Below are 16,539 nucleotides of genomic sequence, written 5' to 3' on the forward strand. Positions count from 1 at the left end.
AATCACAATAACGAAGTATTTCGGAATTTTTAGGGCATTATCATTCACTTTTCAAGCTAGATGATGATTGCAACTGCATTCTCAGAAATATTATTTTTTTTTTACAGCTGAAAAGCATATAAAGTAAAATAATAACAAAATCTAGAAAAAAATGGGTGGGAGTTGATTATTATGTAAGAGAATAAAGTTTTTACCAATTTTCACACATCCCGTATATTAGTGCATATATGTATAATGTTGTTTTTTCAAAATATTGTGCTTTCAAAGTGTTGGCAATGGCATCAAATCAAACCATTACAAGTTTTTGTTTCAAAAAACATAGACAAATTGATATATGATTTTATTTTCGTTCAAAAATGTATTAATTTTACTATATAAGTATTTCTTAGCAGTTTAAGGTAGGTCCATACTTTTGAAAATCGCGCCATTCATATGACGCTATACCGGAAGTTGCGGAGGTTGTTTTGAATTCCAGAATGGTTTCCGATACGCCACGACATCACACTTGGATATTTTTTCAATGGGTGAAAATTGTCTACATATAATATTGAATGTTTAAAATCATTAAATAAATCAAATAAAAGCAGTGAAGTGAAAAATTATATGCTATCTCTGTGGTTTTTGCGGTCCCTGTCGTAAATGGGAATGGATTTTTAAACACCGGAAGTGCCGTTCGTCGCTATAATTCATAAGAGGGGACACCGGCCGGACCGAAATTCCGGATTCTAAACAAAATCGCATACGGATTTCCTTTAAACACACAATTTGGAGAAAATCATAAAAACAAACAGACATAAACCAGATATAATATCACAAAAACGTATGAACTGATGTGAAATGTTTTTTTGTGGCATGATTTTCAAAAAATAGTCAAATACAGTACCCGAAGGGTGATTTGGGAGTAAATAGCTCCGCGGGCGAAAAATCGCTCGAGCTTTCGCTTGGAATTTGAGCGGGATCGCGGCGAGGTTGGAGCGGAATCGCGGCGGGACGGGAGGATGATCCATCGCTCACAGAGCGGATCCGCCCGCTGTCCTCCCCGCTCTACGAGCGGGTTCGCCCGCTCGTAGAGCGAGTTCGGCTGCTCGTTCCTAGAGCGGATTCGCCCGCTCATGGAGCGAGACCGCTCGCCCTCAGAGCGGATTCGCCCGCCGATCATATCTGTCTCGGAGCGGGAACAGTTACTAGTACGATATTTAAGCAGTTTCGAAAAGTCATGGCATGGTAAGTCTTATACAATGTATATCATTTTCTTTTTTCATATTCATAATCTATTTTAACAAAATGGAAAAGAATCGACAACAAGACTATATGTGCACATAAATGAATTGTTTACAGGAAGATGTTAGAATTACGCTGAATGTTCACGGTAAGTACAAATTCCTTTTGTAGTATCTTGTAGTTGAATAAGGTCATTGTGACATTTATTTGGAACAGACATATACAAGTACAGAGTGAAATATCGGGAAATCATATTATCTATTATACAAAATAACGATTCCGGAAGAATGAAAGAGCCTTTACTCTTACATCCATACCATGTACGTTTCAATTACGTAAGTGTAATTTAACAACGTGAAGTTAACGCGGAGACTTTCATGTACTTTGTATAGTTGCATTGCCAACCGTATACCAGGATCAAGGATTATGTTGTTTTGATTACACATGTCCCTGTTGATAATGACATTTTTTAAAAACAAGCTATAATTTTCAAATATATAGCAGAACAAAATACTCGGAAAACATATATAAATAGTCTTAAATCTGACATGGATTCCAAACGTACGTTGGTGAAATTACTTAATGATCAATAATCATGTGTACTACTTGGTACGCTTTATATTTTCTAATAAAACTAAATAGATCTATGCACAACTATCTGCATCTAGATTTTAACCCTTTAACAATTTTGTCCCAAAATTTAGCAGATGAATACATGTGTCATAATGACATTCACACGCTGATGGTCTTGCTTTTTATATCTTTATAATGACACAAACACGAATAAGCAGTGATTCCATGATCAGAATTAATAAACTGACCTCGTTGACATCATTTGGTTACTTCTGTCTGGCTTACGAGGTCTAAATCATAAAACAAAATTTCTAGTTTCATTTGTATTTTAAATCTTTTGATAGTCTATCTCTACCGGAAGTCACGGGGTATATAGGATTGAACCAGAAATATATATTTCGAACGCAGTTATATTGAAATCATCGGGAAAGGAAGACATTGTGACCGACATTATTATCCAGATATACATTTATGTACATGACGTATACACAATATCGCATAGTTAATTGATATTGCGTCATTAGTTTTAACTGATGATATTTTCAGCGATATACATGTAATTTCAAAGTTTCTCAGAAGCTCTTACCCTCTTTTGTCGTATAATTACCAACAGTTCTCCTATAGACGCAAGTATCACATTGTTCCAAACCTCTTACGATCGTGTTTCAGTGTTAGAATAAATAAACCATTTTGAGAATGTCGATATATGTTTATGGTCAGAAGAATAGAAGTTTTGACATTAGTTTGACAGCTGACAGAAACTGAGTTCAATAGGCCTTTGAACATATCATGTGTAGAAGTTTCTGAACATACATAAAATTTAAACATTCAAACGATTTTATTACAGCTTTATTACAAACCAGATTGGATGGATTATTAGGCAAATTTGTTTGAATTGTCTACGGTGTAGATATACATGTAGGTAAGTCATCACCAATATGTTGATGGTATTATAATGATAGGAAAGGACTTTTTCAGTAAATCACGAAAACATGCTTTTAAAATTAAAATATACGTATCATCTAAAGCCCACGGCGGCGTATTAGGGCCACTATGTCATTTTATTTATCTTATACATATAAGGTGTTATCTTGTACGTACATGTACAAGCCATAGATACTGAGTTGTACGTTCATGATACATGTACTTTCTTGTACGTATAATATATATATTAAGTTGTACGTACAAGATAAATAAAATGATATAATGGCCCTAATACAGATAGTATATATTTATACTATGCAAAAAGTATGCACAGAGCGGGCAATAAATTGATACTTTGATAATAAGGAAACAGACTATTCATGAATACGGGTTACTTTAATAATAAGCGATACAAATCCATTCTAAGCAGAAATCAGTTTGGATTAAACAAAACAATGAGAAGTAGAAATGTTTCCTTACTATTGATTTCGCATGTTGTTCATAATACAAGCTTACTAAGCACCTTACGGTGTTCCAAGCGCACGGCAGCCATATGCATTATACAGTGTCTAAATCTCGAATTTCGTCCAGTTTCCAGAGTCAAAAAGTTAGTATTTTGAATATTTTTTTCGTCAGATGTTTTGAGATTCACTTTATGATATGCAAAATAGTCAATTGATAGTTACATTTCATCATATTTTAAGCAACACTTTTAAGTATTTTAGGATTCTCGATACCATATGTAATGTGTTCTGGTTGGCATTTTCAACGATAAATAACTATTCAAACATAACTTACATATGTATTCAGGCTCTTTAGAACGACATGCAAATATAAATGTTGAACAAGGAACTTGAGATATATGTTGTAACTATTAATATGTGGTCTGCACTAGCGTACATACATATGTACGTATACGATTTTAAGTGCTTGGTTCATGTGAGGTCTCGAAATTGAATACGAAACTTACTATTCTAGTTTTATTCTAGCTTTGCTTTTTGCGTACAATAACCAAATAACTGGCCGCGTGCACGTGGTAGTCCTACCGCTCCAATGTTGCACTTTAAATTGTTCATCATTCACATCATATTCTCAGGTGTCCGGTGTAATTATGTAACATAGCCTTCACACCTGTACTACGCCCCAGGACAAGGCATGGGACAACCATTGACACGGGTGTGTATTTCACGGTTGGTTGATCAGACCTACCTGTGACATCCCTGTATGGACTCCCTTGTATACCTGTAGGTTGGTATCCCAGTGGAATTGATATCAATCAATCGACTCAATCAAATTGTTTTATTTCATATAGAGATTTAGATAGCTATTTATACCATTTATGTCTCAAGAAATAATATATGTTTCTTATGTCTCGGATATAAGTGACCTACCTTACCTGGCAGAAAACAGCGAGTGTTCACAGTTCTTATCATGTAATCATGAGTAAATAATCAATGGTCTATCCTTTCGCAGAGATTTAGATAGTATACTATGTATGTCTCTGTCGTGGTGTAATATACCGAATGTAAAATGTGATTTAACCTTGATTAATAATAGAACTCTGCTTATCTGCTTATGGAATTAAGTTTCCATCACCAACTTATTTGATTGAAAACATAGCTTTTTTAACGTAGACCGTGTGTGTGCACAGTGGTCACTGTCGTTACTAGCAGTACTTAAAACTAAACCTGGTACTCATTCTTGAAAATTATTTTCTTCGTGTTGACATATAAAACTGGATAATAGTTAAGGCCATGACAACAGAGTCACCGACTGATGAGCGGGCATTGTTTTGATTGGTCGTAGTATCAGTTTGAGTGACACTTTCCAGGTACTTTGTTTTCCAGTTACAACCAGAGGATCAGCTCGCGTGTCACTCTTACCTGTATGGATGGAGATGGACCCCCTGTGGTCAGCGAAAGCTACAGGATGTTTCCCACGACTTCCAATTACCCATAATTATGTTGTTAATAAGTCGGTTAATGGTCAAGTGTTGTGACACCTGCGGATTGTAGTGGTCTATACAGTAGGCTAAAATACACTTGTATAAGCAGTCTAAAGGCATCATCTTGTGCAGAGATTTTAATAATGAAATTATCATTATCTCTGCCTTGCGTAAACTTTTAAACATGCACGGCTCGGTATCTTTTTACTAGAAATCTAATCTCTGTTTTAACAAATTACTTAATTATCAAACTTCGAGAATATTCAATTTTCACTATGTAATTTAAAAGGAGAAGAATTCGGAAAAAAATGGTCATATTTAATCATCCATTTGAACATGTTTCTGTATATAATCAAGAACCAATTCAACATAACGAAAAGAAACAAAATATGTATATAATGTATTTCGTTGTTCAATACACGCAGATCATAGACAAAAATTAGGGCGGGGGGTTAAAAAAAAAAAAAAAAACTTGCGAGTTTGAATTATATAATACACAATTCATTTATAGTTGTAAACGTGTTTCTCTTCTTTTTAAGCAATCTTCAACAGTACATTTATTGGTCATATAGATTATCATTATTGGTTAAGAATTGGATACCGAAATCTAGCAACTATCAGAAATGTTAAATTCCTGACATTGTGCATTACATTTGCATTGTTCTTTCTCGACATGCCATTTGTAAATAATTTTGCAGTTTCTGGTATAAAAATACATATACATGTAACCAGAAACATATATCTTCATGTACAAATGCATACATGGGTGTTTCTGAAGTGCATACATGGGTGTTTCTGAAGTAAATACATGTAGTGCTTGATACACTTGTTACATTTGTATATGTTATGTACGAACGGTATATTTTACTGTAAACCAATGACTTATAATTGTTTACGAATATGACATTATACGGCAATTACATGATGGTCCATCTATAACTTACCTGTGGACTGATATTTTGACACGTGATGTGTGCTAATCAACAAAGCGTGACAGGTCACTAAACACCCTTCTTACATAATCTGGTTAGCCCCCTAATTAGCCAGGGTTGACCACGCGTTTTAGTTACAGCAGTATACAGGTATAGAGATTAACGCAGCACGACATTGGCTATATTCGGAAGTATTCTGATTTCAATACTTGATATCTGCTATTGGTATAAGACATTGACATTTTCAGCCTCATTTTTTTCGTCTGATCCGTGTATGTTTTATTTTCAAGTAAAGACATTAATGAATGAACTTGAGCGAAATATCAACAAGTCGTCGGATGTACTGTATTATATGAAAGCTGAATTTATTTCATCAAAACCAAATTGGTCGAAAAATACCACTCCTGATAAATTATAAATATTTGTGATATGACGGTTCTCAAAAACTTGTTATATAGAATTAGAACCGCCAAATTACAGTAGAATTAAATGACAAAGATATATACTGGTGATTAGCAATATAATAATCGTGTACATGTATATGTAGTTCTAAACACCGCGGATATACTTATTATGTACATTTTATTGTGTATAATTATGCAGAGATGGCAATTCATCTACGATAGGTACATCAATATATGTATGGTATAAATCCCTATTTCCAAGTGTATTCCGAACTATATCTGTGATTGAGAATATATTAAACATGTATCGGACATGTACACAGGTATTTGTGCCTTACAAATCGATGTTCAGATTCAGATTCTTTATTTTGTTTAAGTGTTACAACTTATCGCAACATAATGCATAAGGTTAACACTTAGCCAACATTCTGAATATTTAGGTATACAGGTAAGGTATTTTGTTGGCCAATGGAGACTACGTGTGAAAGACAGAACAATAGGAGATAATTACAGGTGAGGCTATAGGCTGTTTCATGAAACTTTCAAGTTTTATAGGTATGTACTTTATGTGATACCCCACTTTATGTAAAGGGAAAAAACCGCTTGATATTTTGTATTATATGTATTTTAAATAATAAACACACGTTGTATATCAGAATGCATACATCCAGTAGTAGATTTTGAATATAGCTGCTACTTTCAAATAATTTCATTTTTAATGAATATATATCATAATGGACACAAAAAGTTATTACATTTTGAACATATAGCTACTACTTTAGAGTCTGTAGAGTCCTCATGACGTCACAGGTCAGGGCTCAAAGCTTGGGGCTTCAGGTGTGTTCTAAGAAAAGTCGCATTATCTCTAATACCGTAATGGAAATCGTACTTTGTCCATTCTAAATTTTATCCAATGGTGCGTTTTGCAAGTTTTATACATCAAACCATTCCGTGTACACTAAAACGGAGAGAGAGAAGTACAGAAGTGAAAAAAAAAAATAAAAATCAGTAAGATGATTATAACAATTATGTGTTACTTATTCCAGCTGTCTTTAGAAATTGCAAAAGTAAGAAATCTAAACGAAAGTTGTATCTCATTAAATATACATAATCCTCTATCTTCAGCCAGCCTCCGTATCCAGGTAAAATTGTACAGGTTTAGGTCGTTCATCGCAGTTGGTCCCTCATTGATTGGCATTTTTAACTGAAAAGCATATAAGAAAACGGTAGTTCAAGACAAATTTATTTATAAGAAAAAAAAAACCGTTCCAGAAAACAAATCGGCAAAATAACCATTGTTCTCCCTTAAATAATTTTTCCTGCTGGTCCTAAGGACCGGCTGACCCTAAAAGTTACTGGTCCTTACAAAGTTACAATTCATCTCTATAGCTTACATAATTACTAGCAAAGTAATAGTTTTACTAACAAAATATATCTGCATATCCGGATTAGTATCGTAGGCTCTTAACAAAATTGGCCGAAAACCAGAATATTACCAAAATTTGTTTTGTACAGTTTGATCTTCAACCTTTCTTCAATTCTACTGCCATTTATGTTTTTTATATCTTCTATCTGGACCAAAAGTTGCCTGTCAAAGGACCAGCTACATTATACAAATTGTCTACCTGACTATAAAATTGCCGGTCAAGGGCAGATGGACAGGCGTTAATTTTGAACGCTGAAAATAACGATCCCCGATGGCGTCTCCTCCGGCGTATCTGGATCCGTATCTGCACGAGAACGTAAATGTGCAAAGTATCGCATTTTAATAATGAGAATTATACAAAGAATGGTAATCGCATAACATGTAAAAATTGAAATTATTTAATATTAAACGTTGCTACTCATCCTATATTTCCAAGGGGACACAACAATTTCGTAAACCTTATTATATATATACATGTATATTTTAATCATCCTCATGATTAATTCTTATTATCTTACTTAGAACGACGAATTTTGTCGAACAAGTAGTTAAAACACCTTAAGATAAATGAACAAATAAATAAACAGTAATGATATTTTTTCTGGGTTTTGTCTTTTTCTTGCATAAAGCATCCGAATGCGACATACATGTAGTGTGTATATCATGATATGTATATGAGTGTAAGTTGACCAATAATGGTTATGAAACGGGTTTTGAAAATCACAGGTAGGCGCACAGGGACTTGTAACGTAGGTTGTGAGAAAGTCTGCTGTGTATACATGTGTACTATATACTATATAAAAGGACCTCCCTGTGGGTATATGTACACATGTATATACTATATCACAACCTACGTTACAAGTCCCTGTGGGTAGGCGTGTCGGGCGCTGTATGCAAATATTGATAGTGATGAGCTGCGGGTCGATTACGTCACGCACCAAATAAGTCTCGTTACCACAATATATATTCTGATACCAAAAGGCGGATATCTTAGGAGTCCGACAACTGTTAACTAATAACTGATATTTTAGAAGCGATCTTTATAATTGTGTTTTTAATTTTAATCCTCATTTCTTTGAACTTGATGATAATCATAACTTACAGTCCGCCCATACAAAACATGCTAGGTAAATATTACATGTACCTTATAAAATATGTGTTTTAACTTCATATAATTGACAGATCGCCAGCTGTCAGTCAAGTCGCACATGACTTTGCATTTTGTATTGTGTGTGCTACGATGTATGCTCCGACATTGAAAAGAAACACGTGCGTTTGTGAGCACGAGACGTGTTTATATTACACATGGCGATCGGTCAATTCATTTTCAGTTTTACTTCTTTTACCCGTTTCGGTGTGACATAATTGTGTATGTGTGTGTTTTTTTCTTTTTTACTTCAAATTAGTGTCTCATAAGTCAGTTTGTGTGGATATCATTATATCATAATATTTTCATATGTACTAGTACTCTGATGAAAACTCGGTTGTTTTTATGTGATTTTAATATGTGACTCTCAAATAAAATAAAATGTACTGATACTCCAAGTGATCGCGTCTAGATCTTGAAAGGAGTACTCACTTCATTTTAGCGTGAACAATTGCAAAGTCAAAAATCGCTGCACTATTCTTTTGATAGTTGAGAATATTTTTCCTTTACATGACATCTCACTATGCCATTCTCCAATAAAGTTCCAGGGTTCATGGTACATCGTTTTAGCTAGTAACAGCAAAGATGGCGGTCCTACAAAATGCTGATTTATGCTGATTTATCAGCACTAGTGAAGAAGGTATCGAAAAAATGAATATAATGACAGGCACTTACCGTTTTGGCTGGAATATGCGAAGTTGGTATTTTTACATTGAACAGGCATATTCAACGTATTTTGTTTCCCCGCTGGTCGATTTCAGGTCTTTCCAGATAAATATATATTGCACAGTGAAGATATCGAGTAACAAGTAACAACATCCAGTCAATTGTTTTATTTTTATCTTAGTGTCAAACAATTTGCATCGTATAAAACACTTCATACAAATAATATTTTCATCAAACGTTAGGTATGTCCAGCTAATGATGGCGTACTTAGACAATTTACATAATAAATAAACTACATACATATACATGTAATTACATGAAGCAAAGCATTCTATAACGTTGCATGGTAAAAGTAAATAAGGATTTTGAGAGGAATTATCTGACATTAATTTGAATTGGTTAAAAATATCTACTGTATATATTCTGAGTATAAACAAAAAGAGGCAATATCGTAAAAACATCATTCAGATGGTAAAAAATACCAGTTAGTTAAAGACATTTGAATTACAGGCCATATGCATATTGTTTGAATTTGTCTTCACAACCATTATTATGTCATCATGCCAAAACGGGGTATTTTGATAAAAACGACGAAACAATACGACACATTCTAATAATAGATCAGTATATATCAAATCTTGAATTAGTGTCAAATTTTGGAAAGACAACACATGAACATATACTGTATATATTATCAATAGTATATTTTATTAAATACTGAATAGGATTGATTCACAAAGCACGTGTTAACACATCATTCTATTTTAAAACAATTTCTTCATAGTTTCCGATGAGCAAGTTGAAGAAGGTAAGTTCGTTAGCTAACTATACTCTTCCCTTTAGTTTTAGATTGTGTCATGCTAAGTAATCATCGCGGCATGTTTGTCAAAGCTGAAACGATGTCAATATCTACCAACAGATCGCTTGGTGACAAATCGATGCCGAAGTGTATCATATCGCTACCGAAGCAGATCATATCGCTGTCGGAGCGGGATCGCTGCCGGAGTGGATGATCTCGCTGCCGGAGCGGGATCGCTACCGGAGCGGATGATCTCGCTGCCAGCGGGATCGCTGCTGGAGCGAGCATTAAATCGCTTGCGGAGCGGGACCGCCGCGGGAGCGATCTCGCTTGCGCGGATCCGCAGCGAGTTCCGGGCGAGTTCGCTCGATTGTCGCTCGTCGCTCGCGGCGCGATTTAGTGCCGAATCACCCTTCGGGTAGTGTATATTGTAAACATCGTATAATATTTTTGTATATTGTTCTATCGTAAGAAATTTAGGACAAAAAATCAACAGGATCGAGACTATATTCACCCTAATATTACAGAAACATAATTTTACGAATTTTTCTATTTTCGGTCAGCAAATTTGCATGGATGGTATATTTCAAGCTCAAATATCTCAAAAAGTAGTTCGAGAACACCCATTTATCTTTTCAGATTTGAAATCTACATGAAAAATGCAAGAAAATAAGACCTGTTAGAAAAAAATGACATGGGTTTTACCAAAAGTATGGAGCTACCTTAATATTTAGATTGTTCAGAACATTTTGTGATCAATCAACTGAAGTTTGATTTGGAGTTTTTTTTAATTTTCTTTAGAATTTTCATGAATTCCATAAAAGTTAACTAAGAATTTTTTTTCAGTTAAAAAAATAACAGCATCTTTTATGGTTAATACAACAGTCAAAAGTTTTTGAGGTCCACAGTTTTATTTTTCATAATTAGCTTTGTGTATCGTAAACACATCATACTATCAATCAAAATGGCATAAGGTTTATCATTTCAGGTAAAAAAAATTGATTTTATAAGAAATTTGGTTATCACAACATGAATTATACATGTCAGGGGGATCCAAATAAATAAATTTATACGTAACACAAAGCTAAGTAACATAAAGTATATGCAATACACTGCATTTAAATGATTTCCAGTTTGATCAGACACTCTCATTTCCTATTTGACTGTTTCTCCATTATCTGTACGATTAATACCATATCCGCCAATTAAGATTTTTAGAGATGTTTTTGTCCATACAGATTACTTTACAATTACTTATTAAACTCATATAATTCTAAACTCAAAGTCAGTTTATATAGTATTGAATAAAACAGTTTCATCGCCACACACTCTTTACCACGGGGATATACACCATGTTCATGTACCGTGATCGAAGCCTTTCTTTTGTGTCTATTACTCAGTAAAGCTGTTTAATTTTCTAATTATATAATAATACTAACATGGAATTCAAACATGATTATTGACAATAAAGATAAATCAAGTTTTGATGATCTACTTACAGGTAATGTCTATTTTCATTATTAAAACTGCTACATTCATTAGTTATTTTGCAAATAATTGAACTACTGTAGGTTTGTAACATGACCCGTGTAACCTGGTAACTCTTCCCTCTCAAACCACACAGTTACAGAATCCCATTTTAATCACTCTCTTCACTGTAAATATGCTCTATAATTACAAAATAAATCATTAAAACAGGACATATTAGTGAAGCTACTTCAAATGCAAAACAGCTTATTGTGGTCATAAAACACCCAAATGTTTTGTAATTTTCATTATGTAAAACTTAATTTTTCTACAAAGTATCACTAAATAAATCAATTTGAAATCATATCAAGCGTTACAGATGAGTATTGGATTATACATTAATGTTGTACAAACAAACACCGAAAGATTCGAGATAAACTGATCCAAAATAAGCATGAAGTATTAACATATATATAACGTTACTGAAAAATAAACCCATGCTATAGATATAAATCTTTAAACAACCAAATCTCTAACCGTTACCACATTTTATCTTGAAAATTTCATTGAATATTATACTTCAGGGTACAAGATCCAACTTTTGTAGAAGAAAGATTAATTTTTGGTTGCACTCAAACTGGTAAGTTGGAGTATCACCAGTTTTTAACAATAGGCCCAGAGGGCCTGTATCGCTCACCTGGTTTTTTGTTAGTAATTATCACAAGACTCTGACAATTAGAAAAATAAGCAAAATTGACTCCCAAAGTTTAATTTTGAATCACAACCATACAATGATGCTAATTGATACCATACAAATATGCTATCCAATACATAGGTTCAGAGACAAAGTAATTTATATGAAAGTAGTAGCCTAATTGACCTTTTTGACCTCGCATCTATTGCCGTATAAGGCCCCAGGGGTCAGCCCTATCATTTGTACAATTTCAAATCCCAACCCTATAAGGATGCTACCATTGCATTATAAGTGCTCTTCCATTCTTAGTTGCAGAGAAGAAGTCGTTTATATGGAAATAGCTTAATTAACCCCTTTTGACCCCACCCTTCAGGCCCCCGGGGGGTCAGCCACATCATTTGCAAAATTTTTGAATCCAAACCCTATAAGGATGTAACCATTGCATTATGAGCGTAATCCCATGTTTAAGTTGCAGAGAAAAAGTCATTTATATGGAAATTGACCCCTTTTGACCCCGCCCCTCAGACCCCCGGGGGTCAGCCCTATCATTTGCACAATTTGGAATCCCCACCCTATAAGGATGCTACCATTGCATTATGGGTGCTATACCATGCTTAGTTGCGGAGAAGAAGTCATTCATATGGAAATAGCCAAATTGACCCTTTTGACCCCACCCCTCAGGCCCCCCGGGGGTCAGCCCTATCATTTGCACAATTTTGAATCCCCACACTATAAGGATGCTACCATTGTATTATGGGTGCTATACCATGCTTAGTTTCAGAGAAGAAGTCGTTTATATGGAAATAGCCAAATTGGCCCCTTTTGACCCCGCCCCTCAGGACCCCGGGAGGTCAGCCCCATCATTTGTACAATTTTGAATCCCCACCCTATAAGGATGCTACCATTGCATTATGGGTGCTATCCAATGCTTGGTTTCAGAGAAGAAGTTGTTTATATGGAAATAGCCAAATTGACCCCTTTTGACCCCGCCCCCTCAGGCCCCTCGGGGGGTCAGCCCTATCATTTGCACAATTTTGAATCCCCACACTATAAGGATGCTACCATTGTATTATGGGTGCTATACCATGCTTAGTTTCAGAGAAGAAGTCGTTTATATGGAAATAGACAAATTGGCCCCTTTTGACCCCCGCCCCTCAGGCCCCCGGGGTGGTCAGCCCCATCATTTGCACAATCTGGAATCCCCACCCTATAAGGATGCTACCATTGCATTATGGGTGCTATACCACGCTTAGTTGCAGAGAAGAAGTCATTTTATATGGAAAAAGCCAAATTGACACCCCTTTTGACCCCGCCCCCTCAAGCCCCCGGGGGGGTCAGCCCTATCATTTGCACAATTTTGAATCCCCACCCTATAAGGATGCTACCATTGCATTATGGGTGCTATACCATGCTTAGTTTCAGAGAAGAAGTCGTTTATATGGAAATAGCCAAATTGGCCCCTTTTGACCCCCGCCCCTCAGGACCCCGGGAGGTCAGCCCCATCATTTGTACAATTTTTGAATCCCCACCCTATAAGGATGCTACCATTGCATTAAGGATGCTAATCTAATGCTTGGTTTCAGAGAAGAAGTTGTTTATATGGAAATAGCCAAAATTGACCCCTTTTGACCCCGCCCCTCAGGCCCCCTCGGGGGGTCAGCCCCATCATTTGTACAAATTTTGAATCCCCACCCTATAACGATACTACCATTGCATTATGAGTGCTATCCAATGCTTGGTTTCAGAGAAGAAGTCGTTTATATGGAAATAGCCAAATTGACCCCTTTTGACCCCGCCCCCCTCAGGCCCCCCGGGTGATCAGCCCCATCATTTGTACAATTTTCAGTTAATAGCCCATAAGGATGCTACCAGTCAAATTTTGTTGAAATCCGACCAGCGGTTATGGAGAAGAAGTCGATTGTTGACGGACGCCGCCGGACGCTGCGGTATCCCATAAGCTCACCTTGGTCCTTCGGACCAGGTGAGCTAATAATTGACATGGCCGAAAATAACACCCAAAATTTCGATATTTTCTGTCTATAAAATGTAGACAAAATTTTTATTTGTCACATTTCGCCTACATATTTTGTGATCATTATATGTAATTATTTATATACTCTTCAGAAAATAATACAGTTTTATGACATAAAACATTATTTTTATACCATTTTGGATCATCAAAAAGGGAACCCTGTCATAAACCTCTACTGGGCAACATTAATTTGGCCATAGCACAGGCCCCCTGGAACCTTTTGAATTTTTTAAACCTATTTCAAGGGTTTGCATTTAAATTGCTACTCTTGCTACATATTACATTTAATTTAAATAAAAATTGGTTCGTGGGCAAATTTCCATTGTTCGTGAAAGAGGTCCTTTAAAGGAATTATTGTTTTGCCAAATTATGTTTTTCCTTTATTTATATTTGACAATAATGATGAAGGTTTTAATCAATTAAAAATCATATTTGTTGACTAATATAAGAGAAGTATTTCTGGATACTTAAGAATGTCAGATGTTTAATGATAGAAGATAGTACAAACAATACAGACATCTTGTTAGTAATTCTATCTTCGGTCTGACTTACATCAAAAGGCTCATTGATAAAGGTAATGTACCAATGATGAATTCAGCCCTTGTTGATTCTCCCTGTGTCAAAACACAACTCCCCAAACACACACTACTCATCTTTGTGTGGGGAGGCGAGACAAATACACAATAATTACAGGGATTGTGACGTATACTGAAAAAGTTCCGCTGACATCATCTCCGCAGGACAACAACTCAAAAACAGGGAGCGGTAACTTGAAAGTTTTTTGTTGGGTTGATGATATCATGAATAGTTAAGTTCCTTTTCAGACAGGGCTGAGTTGTAGAAGCTGGTGGCAACCTCACAGAACAATAGAATTCAGGAGACCTGTCTTAACCTGACATCCAGAGCAACTTAGGTAATAAGGGTTTTAATAATGATGGAGACCAATCACATCACAGAAAGAACTTCCAGGATACTAGAACACAACAGCACAGACCAAACCTTTTATCAGCAACCAAAAATGCAATATAAAATGTACAGTGTGAAATGCCAGAATTTAGAGTACTGAACCAGTTGACCTTGAATACGTGATACAGTAAACAAACTTATTTTTGCAGCGACTGCAAATTTATTTTGTGTTTTCATGTGAACTTATTTTTTTATTCTATCAGTATTGTTTTAACATTTTTTGCAGGATTTCCAATATCCCTGAAAATATGTTAAAGCTAATCCCATGCAAAAATAGCTTTGTTTACAGTTCCCTAATCAAATTATGACGATACATGTTAATTTTTTTTTAAAGCTACCTACCTATTCGAATACAGATTCACATCTTTGTGTGAACTGCAATTTAGTTTGCTACCTGTATCTAAATATGGGGGTTGAGCTTATAAACAAACAAAAAAAAACAAATTAAAAAGTTTTCTTTCACTACTGTAAACAAATAATTTCATGCTATATTAGGCACAGCTCTCTTCATGTATGCGTTATAAATGTGTTTAGCTGTGCCATTGAGTCACACAGGTGTATACAGGTGCACTTTTGATTGTGTTGGAGGATGTTACCTGGCCAGGTTGATAAGCTGCTGCACCGTCACTGGCGTTTCATCTGTCAGTTATGGGGTTATTGGAAACACCTTCATACATTTATCAACAGAATCCATTAACTACGGTAACCATGAGGATACAACTTACTGAGCCAGTCACAAACTCGTCATTCCATCTCCTCCCATCACACTTCCTCAACTGATAAACCTGTCAGAATAAAACAAAACTTATCCATTTTACAGAACTTTTGCAAAATGCCTGAAACATGAGATCATCCACTGCATGTAGATATGCTGATAATCATGGCTAAACTACACAGAATACATATTGTAATAAAGCTAGAGTTTGATATCTTCTTGTCATTTGACACAAATAGGACGGGATTATGACAGTTGGGGTTTGTAATTACTGGGATGTTCCCTATATAATATGTATGTTAGAGCTATATAGCTACATAATTGGTGGACGGATAGTAACTAGCGTTTGGGGGTGACGCAACATGGAGGTCGGAATTAAGGATTAATAGTTAGACACACGAATAGTAGCACAAGTAGAGGTTGGAATTTAGGATTTATAGTGGCAGTTGGATGGGAGAATACTAAGGACAAGTAGAAGTTGGAATTTAGGATTTATAGTGGCAGTTGGATGGGAGAATAGTAGCACAAGTACAGGTTGGTATATGGGATTTATAGTGGCAGTTGGATGGGAGAATAGTAGCACAAGTAGAGGTTGGACTATAGAATTTAAAGTGGCAGTTGGATGGGA

General features: G+C 35.5%; 2 long non-coding RNA genes across 2 annotated transcripts; one reads left to right on the forward strand and one right to left on the reverse strand.

The window, feature by feature from the left end:
- The first annotated feature begins 878 nt into the window (after positions 1-878).
- On the forward strand, positions 879-5,905 carry LOC138312461 (uncharacterized). The gene is made up of 2 exons (XR_011206956.1): positions 879-3,966; positions 4,566-5,905. It is a non-coding gene; the product is annotated as an uncharacterized lncRNA (long non-coding RNA).
- Positions 5,906-7,008: 1,103 nt separating this feature from the next.
- Positions 7,009-8,025, reverse strand: LOC138312460 (uncharacterized). Its single transcript, XR_011206955.1, has 2 exons — positions 7,625-8,025; positions 7,009-7,203 (listed from the first exon to the last, which is right to left on the reverse strand). It is a non-coding gene; the product is annotated as an uncharacterized lncRNA (long non-coding RNA).
- Between the last annotated feature and the right edge of the window lie 8,514 nt (positions 8,026-16,539).

The sequence above is a fragment of the Argopecten irradians genome, unplaced genomic scaffold, assembly GCF_041381155.1.
Source record: "Argopecten irradians isolate NY unplaced genomic scaffold, Ai_NY scaffold_0327, whole genome shotgun sequence".
In the NCBI taxonomy this organism is placed as follows: domain Eukaryota; kingdom Metazoa; phylum Mollusca; class Bivalvia; order Pectinida; family Pectinidae; genus Argopecten; species Argopecten irradians.